The 16,613-nt window shown below is 35.4% G+C and overlaps 1 protein-coding gene and 1 long non-coding RNA gene across 4 annotated transcripts in view; one reads left to right on the top strand and one right to left on the bottom strand.

Moving 5' to 3' along the window:
• Positions 1-16,613, bottom strand: part of LOC126825385 (sodium- and chloride-dependent glycine transporter 1) — a 337,837-nt gene that overhangs the window by 27,054 nt on the left and 294,170 nt on the right. The window contains exons 13-15 of one of the 3 annotated variants that reach the window (XR_007681937.2): positions 15,262-15,624; positions 14,440-14,658; positions 12,791-13,794 (exon numbers count right to left, since the gene is read on the bottom strand). The exons of the other annotated variants lie outside the window; for them this stretch is intronic. The gene's annotated coding sequence lies outside the window, so the exon portion shown is untranslated. Of the gene's footprint in view, positions 1-12,790; positions 13,795-14,439; positions 14,659-15,261; positions 15,625-16,613 lie in introns of those variants that run through there. 3 annotated transcript variants of the gene reach the window in all.
• On the top strand, positions 8,263-10,680 carry LOC126825444 (uncharacterized). Its single transcript, XR_007681960.2, has 5 exons — positions 8,263-8,427; positions 8,865-9,120; positions 9,803-9,976; positions 10,097-10,213; positions 10,543-10,680. It is a non-coding gene; the product is annotated as an uncharacterized LOC126825444 (long non-coding RNA).

Genomic DNA, 16,613 nt, shown 5'->3' with positions numbered 1-16,613 from the left:
TTATTGTGTTCCAACGTCTCGACCAATCAAATTGCTTATCGCTCTGCTTACCCTGAGCAGAAAATGCTCATTATCGAAATTAGTCAAGGTATTGATGTAATGAAGGCATTGACCTAATAAACACCTACAATAAGTTTGAACATTCTAGCTCAATTAGAAAGAGAGTTATTGTGTCCCATATAAGTGTGATGGATGGACGGACAGACAAACAGACGGACGGACCCATTTTAATAGTCCCCTGCTTTCTTCGAAAGGCGGGGGACAATAATAACAATATATGGTATTATTATATAATATTTGGAAGGTTTCAAAAAATAATTGATTTTACTAGCTGTTTCCTTTTGTTTTTCAACTAGTAGGGTGTAACTTGAGGAGCTTTACTTTCTACTTTACTCCTCATGTCGCTTTCCGGGTGGAAATCAAAACACATCCGGGTTAGGTTTTACTGCTTTTATTAATACATTACATGCACTAATGGTACTTGTACGTAAAAACTCAATGCCCCGTCAGTGAGGTACGGTACATTAACATGGCGACAATAATAAACTTGGTTCTGTTACAAAGGAGGAAGTAACTCTAAAACATGGACTCAGCAGACAACTAATTAATTATCCTGCATAAGTGTATAAGTCATATAACGAGAAACCTTACTGTCCAAGACATGGCTTCCCTAAATTGAGCATATGAGTGACAAATTAATGATAAATTTACTGACTAATCTTCAAACTAAAACAAATTACATTTAATCAAAACATTGCATATTTTATGGCTCCTTGTTGGGGATTCCCCGATCTCCCTGTCTATGGGTTAAAATAAGTATAAGTTTATGGATAGGTCTTTCAAGCACCTTTCTTAGGCTTTTTCGTTTCACTAATTTAAATCGTGCATATAAATTTCACAAAGATCGGGTGATAACTTTTGGCATTAGAGCTTTCACAAGGATTAATAAAGTGAAACAAGGGCCATAATCCTAGACGTAATGAACGGAAATTGCTGAAATTCAATAGGCTTCTTCGTTTCAATAATCTAAATAATGCATATAAATTTCACAAAGATTGGGTGATAACTTTTGGTGTTGGAGTGTTCACAGGGTTCAATAAAGTGAAACAAGGGCCATAACTCTAGACGTAATAAACGGAAATTGCTGAAATTCAATGGTCTTCTTCGTTTCAGTAATCTAAATAATGCATATAAATTTCACAAAGATTGGGTGATAACTTTTAGCGTTGGAGCGTTCACAAGGTTCAATAAAGTGAAACAAGGGCCATAACTCTAGACGTAATAAACGAAAATTGCTGAAATTCAATAGACTTCTTCGTTTCACTAATTTAAATCATGCATATAAATTTCACAAAGATTGGGTGATAACTTTTCGCGTTAACAGCGTTCACAAGGTGCAGTAAAGTGAAACAAGGGCCATAACTGTAGTAAACAGAAATTGCTAAAATTCAATAGGCTTCTTTATTGCTCTAATTTAAATAATGCATATAAATATTAGAAAGATCGGATGATAACTTTTGGAGTAAGAGCGTTCACAAGATTCAATAAAGTGAAACAAGGGCCATAACTCAAGACGTATTAAACAGAAATTGTTGAAATGCAATAGGCTTCTTCGTTTCACTAAATTAAATATTGCATATAAATTTCACAAAGATCAGATGTTAACTTTTGGCATTAGAGCGTTCACAAGGTTCAACAAAGTGAAACAAGGGCCATAACTCTAGACGTAATAAACGGAAATTATTGAAATTAAATAGGCTTCTTCATCTCACTAATGTAAATAACATATATCAATTGTAAAACAATTGGATGATAACTTTTGGCGTTAGAGCGTTCACAAGAAATTGTGGAAGACGGACGGACGGACGGACGGGGCGACAGCAATATACGTCCACATTTCAATGTGGGCGTATAAAAACTAAAACAAAATTGTTGAAATTTGACGGGCTTTTTCGTTTTACTAATTCAAATAATACATATAAATTTCATACAGATCGGATGATAACTTTTGTCATTCGAACGTTCACAAGGTTCAACAAAGTGAAACAAGAGCCATAACTCATGGCGTAATTAACGGAAATTGCTGAAATTCAATAGGCTTCTTCGTTGCACTAATTTAAATGATGCATATCAATTTCAAACAGATCGGATGATAACTGTTGTCATTAGAGCGTTCACAAGAAGAGTGGTTCGTGCAAATAACAAAAATCGAATAAACGAGCTATATTTGGGGCTTATTTTAACAAATATGATAAGACTTACCATTAAAATCATCATTTGTTAACAATTAAACTATTGCTAAGTTGGATATTTGTGTGATTTGGCCATTTGAATGGGACTTTCTAATTATATGGAAAAGTTGATCGCCCAAGTAGCGTTACAGCGGTAGATTTTTTCATTAAAAAGAGTTATGTTTCTTGGTCACATCAAAGTTTCAAATTTTGTTCTGGAAAACGAATTATTTTCCGCAGTCGGCTTTCTTCGTTTTTTTACGTACGTACATTTAACGATTGAATTTAACATTTGTACGCGTGTGCAGCCCTTAGAGAGAGAGAGAGAGAGAGAGAGAGAGAGAGAGAGAGAGATGTCTGTATTTCGAGCTGATTTTTTTTTAACGTTTACATGCAATAGACTATAGTTGAAACTTTCTAATAAGGGGTGAATTTCATGGTTTACAAACGCAGTATGTAGAGAGTGCTTACCGTACTCATATTGTAGATGTTAAATATCCTTTATGATAATCCTATTTTGTTTCAAATAATTATCACAAAAATAAAAATCATACACATCAAAAACAGAGGAGCACACAACATGCGCAAAGAAAAAAAAGCCTTAAGCATTTTCAAATCGGTTCGGCAGCAGTGGTCCAAATGTCTAGCATTGCATCCGGAATTCCGTATAAGAATAAGAATCTACTTAGAAGTCAAAAATGCGACTCCTACACATTGTGCTCTAAACCTTGTTATAAATTATAGAATAAACCGTAAATCAATTGAACCCATTTCAAGTTGGAACTGCATGCTTTTTGATATGATTGGGCTATGTGTGGCGCCAGATAATCCAAAAATAGAAGTCGATACGTGACAATGCGTCTTGAAAAATTCTTTGATCTGTTATATGACTGGAAAATTCTGTTATTAAAAACAACCGGCATGACAATGACTACATAATAAGTTGGGAGTTCTGCAATAGGCATCTTTTAGTGAAATGTTAGAGAAATTTAAGTTTAAATATATCCTTTGTGTTTGAATTACCACTTATGGTTGGTTGTGTTGTATTATGTATCAATCTGGAAATTTCTGTTTTATAGCTATTGTTCTCGAAGGTAAGACGCACAATTTACGCATGGTGTCGCGTTTTAATATTTTTAATAATTATCATAGGCGTACGAGCCAGGGGTGGGGTGGGGGAAGCTGCCCTCCTAACTTTCGGGCAAGCTGAATTTTCGGGCAGACGGGTAAAGTGAAAAAAAAATTATTTCATCTATTTGGCAAAATAAAGTTCCCGAAATCTAATAAAACACTAATTTTACGGGCTGACATAGCACTTAAACGCACTTGCGGCCGTCAAGTATTCCAAAAATTTTTTGGGGGTCTAGACTAGGTCAGCTCCGCTTCTTCGCCTCTCGAAAAAAACGGGCGCCGCTGTCTGTAAACCTGAAATTTTTTCGGGCATTTCTAGTTTTGCTTCCCTAACTGTCATCAATCCCTAATAAAACACTAATTTTACTTTTCTTTTAATTGAATACAACGAATTTGTACTGAGTTGACTATGGATTAAAACATTTTGTCTAGAGCCATTCTTTGTGTGACATTTTTCTGGCATCGATTATTATTTGTGAATGAAACTGCAACAGGCTAGGATAGCAGAAAACGCATTTGCGGTGGTTAAATTTTCAATATTTTCTCTGGGAGGGTGAGGCACCCATAACCCGCGACGATTGATTGGTTGTTTGGAATTTGGGTCAGCCAGGTAGGCTACATTGGACCGAATTGAAATAACAGGAAAAAGCGTTTGCGGCAGTTTTTTTCCCAACGGTTGATCTTTTGATTGGAATTCGAGTCAGCCATTGTCATTAGGCTATATTAGACCACATTGAAGTTGCTTGTTCACGGGCGGAAATAGCAGGAAAACGTCAAATATTCCAAAATTTTCTTGGGGGGGGGGGGGCATACAAGGTAAGCTCCGCTTCTTCGCCTCTCGAGGAAGACCGACACCGAAATTTTTTCGGGCTCTGCCCCCCTAACTGTCATCGAGCCCGTACACCTATTATAATTATGAAACAGTCAATGCGCATCTTTTTGGTTATATTTCAGTTCTACAAAAATGAGTTGTTACTGGATTTATAATAACTGAAACGTTTTATAACCACCATGTTAGAAATGGCAAATGCATAAGGATACTAAACATGAATGGCATAGCAATAATGGCACATCCTCTTATTAAATTTGACACAAAACCGGAGGCCAAATTCGCAGCGCCCTAAAATGATTAGAATCCGAGTCTTGTGACCAGTACCGTAATTTTATTTTAATCATACACGTCTGGTTAATCGAGACTAGGGAAAATAATTTCGTTCAATTAATTTCCAGTCTCAAATTTTTTCTGCGTATTTAGAGCTAGCAACAATGTAACTAAAGCGCCCACTAACAACAGAGTTTTACGGTTAAATAAAAGTAACTTTCACAGTCTTGCAGTGTCGGTATGTTGTCACGAGAGTGGATTTAAAAGATAGAAAAAGGGCGAAACTACATGAGTTGACTCTGAAACGAGAACCGTTACAATATATACGTCATTGGTTACAATCAACTAACTTAGAAATTAAATCGCCGAGTTTTAGCCAAAATTTTAATCTAGTTCTTAACTTCTTATTTTTAAAAGTCCGACGAGTAAAGAATAATTTTTTTACATGGCTTCATTGATAAATAAGTGAATGAATATTGTCACGTGAATGTCTATTTTGGGCGACTGTTTGCTGCTTACAGTGCACGAGCGAGCCCGTGAGAGCACTTTTCTCATAATCGAAGTTTAGATCCGCGTGACAACATGCTGTTAAAACAGGTCAGTTTATATAGTACAGATAATAGAAGCTGTGGGCCACTCTATCACAAGATTCAACAAAGTGAAACAAGGGCCATAACTCACAGCGTAATTAACGGAAATTGCTGAAATTCAATAGGCTTCTTCGTTTCACTAATTTAAATGATGCATATCAATTTCAAACAGATCGGATGATAACTGTTGTCATTAGAGCGTTCACAAGATTCAACAAAGTGAAACAAGGGCCATAACTCTAGATGTAATTAACGGAAATTGCTGAAATTTAATAGGCTTCTTTGTTTTATTAATTTATATGATGCATATAAATTTCATACAGATCGGTTGATAACTTTTGTCGTTAGAGCATTCACAAGGAGCAACAAAGTTAAACAAGGGCAATAACTCCAGAAGAAATTAACGTAAGTTAATTAAAATTAAATAGGCTTCTTCATCTCACTAATGCAAACGACATATATCAATTTCAAAACAATCAGATGATAAATGTAGTCTGCAGAGTGTTCACAAGAAATTGTGGACGACGGACGGACGGACAGGGGGCAACGGCAATATACGACCACATTGCCTTGTGATATAAAATAATTAATAGAATACAATATCAAAAAACTATTCTATTAATTATTTTATATCAACTTATCTGAATATCAAATGCATCATTTTGACTTAGTCAAAATTGATCCCATCAAACCGTCTGTATTTGGTTTGTGTTTCCCGTTTCTACTGATTGAAAGTTTCACATTTCCATGTGGGCGTATAAAAACCACATCTTCACCAACTCGATTATTATTTCTTAATTGTTCATGCACTTCCGAAAGTAACATTACTTGTGCCCCTGCAATCTTTGGTCATATTTACAAGCTACACCACACTCCTCTGGGCCATTATTTCAATTTGAAGATGGCTCACCCGCACGTTACAATTTTGTCAATGCTAGCTTACACAAACTGGTGACTTTCCTTGGCTTAAATCCGGATCAATTTAAGCTTCACTCCTTTCATAACGGAGCTGCTACAACAGTATTTATGGCCGGTCTCTATGAAGACCAAATTCGTGTTTTAGATCGGTGGAAGAGCTCAGCTGTCCAATCTTATATTAGATTACCTTCTTTATCCTCTTGACTTATAAGTTCTATCTAACTTCCCCTGATCAGGGTCGGTTATGCGGGTTGACCTTTAGATTATTGGATTGTTTTTGAAGCTTGGATGTTAGCCTCACACCCGAGTTCTAATCAAATCAACCTGGCGTCAGTGTAGGCTGCCCAGGCTATGTTTCCCAAGGGGTCACTACTTACTTGTGTTGGGCACGACATCTCCCCATAGGAGACGTATTTGGTCATTTCATGATTGTTTTGTTAAGCCCAACACTCATTCAGTATTATTTCCCATAATGTTTTGCTATTTCCATTAATTTTGGAATTTCACTTATATCATCCTAATAATGACCGTCATTTTATCAAATGACATTTTCACAAACAGCAGTGTTTTTGTTGCTTTTCTGGAAAAAGACACAAATGTGATTTTTCATACAATCAGAGGCAGTAATCCAGGAAGATAAGGTCTGAAATGCGCGAATATCAAAAGGGACTGAGATCTTTTGGATATAAAGATGTATTTTAAGTTGCATACAAATCGGACAAAGATAGGTTGCCAGGCAACGAAACATACGCCCACAGCAGCTAATGAAACATTTATAATACACTAAAATCTGATTAAGAGTAACAACTTGTGAAGTAATTATCAGAAAACCATTAGAATTTGTTTGGTTTTATAAAGTTCTGCCCCATGCCCCGCTAGAGCATCACAAGATTTTTCAAAGGGATCAAGGGCCATAACTTTGGCAGTAATTATCGGAAATCGTTGAAATTCAATAGGATTGTTCGTCTCATGACCTTAAACACTGTGTAAAATTTAAAGTCAATCGGATATTAACTTTGGCCTCTAGAGCGTCCAGAAGATTTTTTGAAGTGACTGTGTCGATACAGTTCATTTTCGATACAAACATTTGACGATACGGCAAACCGATACGCGATACGTATCACGATATGATGACAACACGAATTATGCCCAAAATAATCTCAAACTACATTCTGTTTCAAGATGTTTGAGATGGGTAAGCATAAGGGTCCTTAATTCATTTTGAAACGATATGGTTTAATTATAAGCTCCATTCTCTATAATATAACTAGACTTCAACAAAAATAATTCCTTGTAATTTGTTGTGGAGAATGTCGTATTTTAATGTATGTGATTACCACACAAATAACGACAGGTACACCTTTTGAAAATTTTCCATATTTAATTCACGTACCATCTTGAAGTTCCAGAATAAATTAATTACTGTCCTTGTTTATTCGATGAAACGTTCACGTTTCATAAGTAGATGATCTAAAATATTAGCACTTTTCAACTATTGCCAGTATCAGGAAATGCCGTAGTCAAAACAGCTGATACGGCACCATGGCATTTCTTTATAACACAATTTGTAGTCTTTGTCAATCAGGTAACTAGTTATGTAACTTGGCAAAAGTTTTTATTCATTCGTCAATTGATAGATACACCGCACAATGAGGTACCGGCAGAACTAATCCGCCTGGTGGCGCTGTAAGAAAGTAGGACAAATATTGTGATAAAACGTTATCAGAACTTAAGGAAATTCTTCGCGTACGTAAATTAAAAGTTGCCGGAAAAAAAAGAGATTTGGTTGAATGGTAAGTGATGATAATCCAATGTTTTCTTTAGATTTATAGATGCTAGAAACGCGAGTGAACGATAGTCGATAGCTCTAGGCCTAATCAGATATAAATAAACAAACAGTGTTCACGAGTGTTTGTTTACGTAATTCGTTGATTGTTATTGTTTTCTATTCCGATTATAATTTACACAATTAAAGACTGTTGTTAGTTATAAATTTATTGTAATGAAACCTGGTGGATATGAAGACAATATAAAATAATACATATTAATATAGGGCCTATATTATAATTATAATAAATACTTTCACTTTCAATAATAAATAGGCTAAATTAAAATTTTCTTTTCGTCCAGAACCGGTAAAACCGCATTCGGTATTGCTAGCCGTCGAGGCTATGTATTTTAGTATTATTGTTAATAATAACACTTATCCTGTCTAATTTTAGTCTTTCATTAATTTAAATTCTAGATTGATATTTGATGACAGAAATTCCTCAAAAAATGAACCTGCACCAGAATTCTATATGTGTCTGCCTGGAATCAGCGAGTATACAGATCTCCATGCTGATCACTTTGACTTACAGAACTTCCCTAATGTGACCAAACAGAGAGTAGTGGATTTCTTACAACTAAGTGACCAAAAGTTGAATGAAAAAATTGAACTTCTTTATGCGCAGAGGTAACTTTTAAACATAGGTGTCACATCTTATTTAAGGTGTTGACAGCACAATCATGTACTATCACATCAGGCAGAGTTAGTGACTTTGTAACTCATTTCATTTTACACCTTTGCAAAGTTTGTGTAAGATTTAACTATGTTATGAACGGTACTCATTTACACTAAATAGGAAATATTTTTTATCCAGAAATCCATCTCTTTTATTTTTTTTTATCAAAGTACCGGTAATAATTTTAAAAAATTGTTTTGGAATTTAATTTGCAGAAGAAAAAAAAATTAATATTGAGAGCTAATTAACTTGCCCCAATGTCATCCCTCTCAGTGATCGTAGCCGCCAAGTGAATAATTACTGCTTATCAGTCTGTGACATCTTTTCAGTTTCTTCTTTGTACATAAACTTATCCTTTATTTTTACAATACATTTGTATTTATTTTAGGTATCTAAGATATGTGCGTGTAGTCATAAATGATGTATCATATATAACTTCGAACGTTTGGGCAGAAATGAAAAAATCAACAAGCTACAAAGTGGACATAAGTATAGATAGGAATGCAGTGATCGAGCAAACTCAGTGTGAATGTGCAGTAGGACAAGGACCATTGGCTCATTGTAAGCATGTGGGAAGTGTTTTATTTGGTCTTGTGAAATACTGCACATCTGGTAGCATTCTAACAGAAGTAACATGCACACAGGTATATATATTATCTCTATTCAGAATGTGTCATATTTAATTTTTATTGATTAATTTGCTTTTCAATACCAATACTGATCTTACTTTGGTGTAAGGCATGGATGTATAACTGATATTGCCTTAATTATAATGATATCCTAGTTAACACTTAGTCATGTGTACTACAGCAATAAGTATAAAAATTATAGCCCTAGGCCCAACTGCCAGCAGGTCTAATCCTTGAATGCCCTGGTGTCATCTCCCATAAGGAAACACTGGTCTGCAACATCACCCTAGGTAAGCCCCACTAACTGACTGAGATAATTATGAAAGCTCATAGGGAGTCTAGATAAGCATTACAAGTTAAACACATTTTTTGTGATATTCCATTATATTTATGACAAGGACAGCTGCCTAGTCGTTCGGATGGGACGAAAAACCGAGGTCCCGTGTACACATTGGCGTGCACGTAAAAGATCCCTTGGCAGTTGGAATTCGATATAAGAGTAGGTCGTAGCGCCGCTGCCCGGGCAAAATTTCCCTCATAGCACACTGTATGGCGTATGCCCGTCTTCAATTAGCCCAGGTTAGGTGCAGAAGAGTAGGACGTTAAACCCCATTTCATTTCCATTATATTTAGGATACATTCAAACTTGGAATAAACATTATAGGAAATTCATTAATGATATTTGCATTCATTTCAGGTTTTACAAAAATTTCACAAAAGTAAGCCCATGAAAGGTAGTCCATTGAAAACAAGGAACCTGAGTGGAATCAGAGGAAATGTGAAGCCTGCTATTTATGATCCTAGACCAGTGCATAGGAAGAATTCTTCAAAAAATGAACAAAACTTGAGAAACATGGTACTTAACTGGCAGGTGAGCTAATTGATGGTTTTCATATTTGATCAATCTTAAGATTTTTGAGTGATTTATGTCATTAGGAAAAATAAATCTTAACTCCATCATCCTGTACTATGACAACCTTTTCTGTTTCAGGGAAAATCAAAGTGGCCTGTGCTACAAATGTATGAATCAGCCAACATAAGAGCCTTAGCAGCTGACCATGACTACATGGAGCTGACAATGGAGGATCACTTTCTCAAGACTGAAAAGGTATTATTTTAGTTTAAAACAGTTATTTGTTATAAGATAAATTACAGTCTTGTACTTTATTAAAGATCACAAATGGTTTGACTCTGTAACAGTAATTAGATTATTATTGTAGTGTTCCTCTATAAACAGTCATTATGTAATATCTAAATCTGCCTATTGCAGGTCTTTTTGGGGCCTTAAATGATATATAAATTATTAATTAGACATTTATTAACATGACAAGACCATAATCAACTCTTGATGCCAATTTTAAGTTGATATCTTAAATAATGCATCTTAAGTTTAAATGTTAATCGGATAATAATTTCTTGTATTTACTGTAATTTCAGGTATCCTGTATTTCAAAGGCTGAAATCTATGAAATTGAGCAGCAAACCAAATACCAAAGTGCATGTGACAGGTGGACAACAGAAAGACGAAAACGAATTACATCTTCTAATTTTGGAAATATATGCAAGGCCACTATAAAGAGAGACATTGATATGCTACTGAGGGGTCTATTACACCCAGTAAATCTAAAAACTAAACAAACTATGTATGGGAGACAATATGAAAGTGTGGCAGTGGAGAGTTTTGAGACATTGACAAACACTAAAACTAAGAGTTGTGGACTTTTTGTTAGTGAGACACACCCTATGCTTGCTGCCTCACCAGATAGTCATTGACGATGAAACTCTGGTAGAGGTAAAGTGCCCGTACTCAGCACGAAATTATTTAATTTCTGAACAACGGTTCCATATCTGACCATAACTGATGGGAAGTTAACCCTAAAAAAAACCCATAACTAGGGTGGCCCACGCACCTACAGAAATACAGTCCACCGCTGATAGTTCGAGACTACCACTGAAGCGTGCACATTCGCCGTGTCGAGGCCAACTTTCTGACAGTATGATACTATAAATAGCCATGGCACGTGCAATTCTCTACAAATCTATCAACTATTACAGCCGTAAAAAAATTATTGTTGACGATTTTGAATAGCAGTGAAATTAAGCTTCTTGGTTATTACAGCAGATTTAGAAATTACGTTCGTTTCATTTTTAAATCGCTTTATCATTAACTGTACCGTTAAGAGCGGCATCTTTTGGTTTAGTACAAATAATATCTCAGAAACACTCGGATTAGACAGGAACATGATACTAGCAGTAGTTTCATTTTACTTTTACAAGCTTCTTAAAACAATTGTTGAGCTAGCTAACGTGCTCATTTCTAAATTCAATTTCTTGTTCTAGCTTTCTGTTATGTTTCGTAAAAAAGTAGTCTTGATTATCCCGACCTGTCAATCAGCCCTAGAATGGTCGATAGACTGGTTAAGCGAGACTAATTTCAAAACAAGGGCACGTAACCTATCTTTTACTCAAAAGTGTCTGGATGTTATGGACGACACATGGAACCAGTTTTCAGTCTATTATTTATAGATGATTAATGGTCATAGCTTATTAAGTACAACATGATCGTTTATTTAGTGACTATAATTGTGTGAAACTGATTTGAGGCTTGGCATATATATAAATATTGTGGCGAAATTGTCGAGATATATGGAGATATTTATTTATGGTGGGTCACCCTACCATAACTATTACTATCAAATACAAGGGCAGTTGTTTTGTGCGGATAGGAGACAGTGCAAGTTTATTGTTTTTACTTTGACAGACATAAAAATCATAGACATCTTTTATGATCATGAATTTGTTATGGAAATGTTGAATAGACTCTCAAGTTTCTATGATAGGATGACCCGTGCACTTTACAGAAAGTTGGTCTCGACACGGCTAAATGTGCACGCTTCAGTTGCGTGTCTCGAACTGATTTCTGACTACCCCGCACTTGCTTTGAGTCGATAAATAGCCATGGCACGTGCAATTCTCTACAAATATATCAACTATTACAGCCGTAAAAAATCTATTGTTGACGATTTTGAATAGCAGTAAAATTTAGCTTCTTGGTTATTACAGCAGCTTTAGTAATTACGTTTGTTTTATTTTTTAAATTGCTTTATCATTAACTGTACCGTTAAGAGCGGCATCTTTTGGTTTAGTACAAATACTATCTCTGAATCACTTTCTTTAGCAGGAACATGATACTAGCAGTAGTTTCATTTTACTTTTACAAGTTTCTTAAAACAATTGTTGAGTTGTCTAAAGTGCTTATTTCTAAATTCAATTTCTTGTTCTAGCTTTCTGTTATGTTTCGTAAAAAAGTAGTCTTGATTATCCCGACCTGTCAATCAGACGTAGAATGGTCGATAGACTGGTTAAGCGAGACTAATTTCAAAACAAGGGCACGTAACCTATCTTTTACTCAAAAGTGTCTGGATGTTATGGACGCAACTTGGAACCAGTTTTCAGTCTATTATTTATAGATGATTAATGGTCATAGCTTATTAAGTACAACATGATCGTTTATTTAGTGACTATAATTGTGTGAAACTGATTTGAGGCTTGGCATATATATAAATATTGTGGCGTAATTGTCGAGATATTTGGAGATATTTATTTATGGTGGGTCACCCTATCTATGATTCACATTTTAAGAATGCCATTTTGAATAAATATTTATTTAATAAATAAAAATATATCAGAGTTAATATGTTTTATTCTATCCAATGTTACAAGATCAATACACGTCAACTTAGGCATCATTGTGGACAATGGCTGGTCTAAAATTACATAAATAAAAACAAACTGAAATAATTGCATCTGACAAATTTGATTCTGTATTATTTAGAGGTTTTTTCAATATTTTAAATGTCTTGGCTAGTCCGATAATTCGTTCAACGTGCACTCGTTTGCTGGCTATTTTTCGATCATTTGCTACTGAATGTTCAGACATCCTGTTCTTTTTTTTTTAAAAATTCTGGAATGTTAATTTCCACATTTGACGGTATGAACAGATCTTGAACATTAAACCCCTTATCTGCCATGACAGTGTCACCAGATTCACATAAATTCATTAGACAGCTTCTCTCGCATATCTGCCTATCACTGGCTGCAAAACCAAATGCATCGGACACATAACTCACAAGACCCCTGGTGTAACACCTACAAGGACCTTATCTGTATTTCTGTTTTTATATGTGGAAAATGTGCCTTGCTGAATAATTGGTTGTTTTGGCCTTTGTATTGGTATTTCCGTACCATCAATTACTACCCTTGTTGTCGGAAACTTAGACTTAAAGTCTGCAGGACTGTAAAACTTTACCAAGTCTTTGGATGGGCACCAGTTAATTTCCTTAAAGTGAAAATACATGAAATTTATCCATGTTATAAATATGTTCATAAGCTCTTTTTCACATATTTCAAATGTGTCAGACAACTCAAAATTACTCCTCCCAAGTCTAAGTTTAACCAAAGTCAGAAAAAACTGGTCCTCTGTTGACATCTTAGGTTTTGTCCCATAAAAATACCTAAGTTTATCAACTACTGGCCCAAACGAGTAAAACAAACACATAAAAGCATCATAGCTTTCTAGTCCAGTATAACATAGAAATTTCTCCGAACTCAACATGTATTGTCGGGCACAGAAGCGCATTGACATATCAACTTGAGTAGCAGAGTCTTTTGTATCAGGTTCACTTTTAACTGAAAGAAAAGAAAAAAAAATTTTTTTGTAAATTTCAAACATTAAACAATAATATTTTATTAAACGCGGAGGCCAATTAGGGGTATATAGCTATATTAATATTTGTGACTGTTGTTTATATGTCTGTCTGTTCCGGGTTGGTGGCTTCGCTACGACTGTCCTGAGGCTGAAATTTGGTGTAATGGGGTAACTCAGGCCAGGTGGTGTTGGACTATCGCTTTCAGTTTCAGAGTTCTACTACTTACAACTCGTCAGCGCCTGGTCATCCGTAAAGTGAATAGTTTATGTTTAATACCATTATGGGTATATTTCGCTGCAAGAATCCAGATATAATTTATATTAAATAGCAGTAGGGAGTCGCTACATCAATTTCAAGACATTGGGGGGGGGGGGGGGGGGGTAGCTATTATCCAAATGAATTTAGAATTATTATCGAGCATAATATCAGAAATTAGGGGGTATGGGCCGGGGCATGGGCTTGTAGTAGTACCACTTAGTAGGAGTCCTTTGCATTTTAATTTGTACAATACCGGGTCTATAAGTTTAAAACTGTCTTTCAGCAAAGTATCGTAATTATTAGACAAATCCTATGTTTCATTCACAAAACATAAGAATTTCCCTTCATTTTTGTAAATTAAACCTACCTTCGATAGGAGTAAAGTCCTCTTCGATGTATTCTATTTCAACTTCGTTTCCTACATTTTCAGAAGTTGACAAGCTTTCCAGTCTCTCGATTTTGTTAATACTTTGTTGTTTATGTAGGGCTCTTTTTCTGCGCCTACTACCTGATAAACTTGTTCTTTTCCAAGCAAATAAATGTGGAATCGCTCCTGGCTTCAATATACTATTGACCATTTGATCCCCTGGAATAATTAATATTAAAAATACAATCAAATACCGGTAGATTTAACGGTAGTCTAGTAGTACAAAAAAAAATTATTTTTTTTTTACTCATATAGGCATAGGATAGCCATAGGCTAAATTTTAATTAAATGAGAATCATTCCTAGGCCTTGTTGTACTTGTAGTATTGTAAATATACAGCATTTTAGTTTTACCAAGATAGGCATACCGTACTCAGATAGGCATGCCTAATTTGGCCTTAAATTTAGGCTAAATTTTAATTAAATGAGAATCATTCCTAGGCCTTAATTGCTGTAGTATTGCAAATATACAGTATTTTACCAAGGGCTATACACAAGATCTGTTTTCTATTTAGGCCTAAGTAAGAGTAAGAGTAGATTGCCACCAGCTGTCCTTTGGCCCTCCTGGTATAGCCTAGTCATAAAATACTAATATAGACCTAGTATAGTGACACGTTTTGATAGGCCTAAAATTTCTAGTTCCTCTTGCCAGCGAACGACGAAATTGTAATCCTTAAAACTATGGACTAGATCTAATTGAAAATATTTCTCAATCCAATACCTAAAAAAAGTAAAAATATAAAAATGTATTTTGTCAACTTACTTTCTTTGGTTTCGGAAATGTAGTCAGAAGAATCAAAATGCGATCGACAAACAATACTCCACTTAGACGGTGTCCAGTCACTTTCTCCTCTTTTTACGGCCTGAATCCATCGCCGTCTCTCAACAGGGTTCAGCGGAAATTTATGCCCACCTTTCCCATTTCACATCGGTACGCAACAACGAGCTGGCATTATATAATTCACACAGAAAACCAAAACGGGCGCTGAGAATGAAAATGATTGTCAGTGAAGCGTAGAGCAGATGAGACTGACACTTCCATGTCCTACTTTCTTTGCGCGCCACCTAGCTTCCGGTTTAATTCTGCCGGTACCTCATTGTCACGTGACAACCATACTTACAATTGCTTTAAAATAAAAATTCAGTACGATTATGATATAGCCTTCAATAAAGATAGGTTGCCAGGCAAGGAAACATACGCCCACAGCGGCTAAAATGTCCAAGCGGCCGACAAGGGTTGTCGCATATTTATTCCTTTGTAGGTAATTGGGGACCTTTACCAGACAGTTCCATACAGATCAGATTATAATTTTTGCCGTCTGAGGGTTTACAAGGTTCTACAAATTGAAACAAGGGTCTCTGGAAGTAATCTACAGAAATTGTTGAAATTTGACAGGCTTTTTCGTTTCACAAATTTAAATGATGCATATAAATTTCATACATATCGGATGATAACTTTCATCAATCGAGCATTAACAAGGTTGAACAAAGTTAAACAAGGGCAATAACTCTAGAAGTAATAAACGGAATTTGCTGAAATTCAATAGGATTCTTCTCTTTACTAATGTAAATGACACATGTAAATTTCATACAGATTGGCAGATAACTTTTGATGTTAGAGCATTCACAAAGTTCAATAAAGTGAAACAAGGGCCATAACTCTAGACGTAATAAACAGAAATTGCTGAAATTCAATAAGCTTCTTCGTTTCACTTATTTAAATAATGCATATAAATTTCAGATAGATCGGATGATAACTTGTGGTGTTAGAGCGTTCACAAGGTTCAATAAAGTGAAACAAGGACCATAAGTCTAGACGTAATACACAGAAACTGACAGACAAAATGGAGGCTCTTGTTCGCAAATAGTGTCAAAATATTGTGCATCAGGGTTGTGGACCCTCTGGAGGTCAAAATTTTCATCTGATTTTGATAAAACTTGAAATGCATGTTTATAACCCAAATATCTTGGTTCCTGTCGATTTTCGTACATATCGAATCGTAACTTCCCGAATTATGGCCCCTGATTGTACAAAAATCGTGTTTTTAGCTTGTGGTCCCTGTAGAGGTCACAATTATTATCTGATTTAAAAAATTGTTCGACTATGTCATCGTT

This window comes from Patella vulgata, chromosome 6, assembly GCF_932274485.2.
Source record: "Patella vulgata chromosome 6, xgPatVulg1.2, whole genome shotgun sequence".
NCBI lineage: Eukaryota > Metazoa > Mollusca > Gastropoda > Patellidae > Patella > Patella vulgata.
This window is presented reverse-complemented; position numbering and strand designations above follow the sequence as displayed.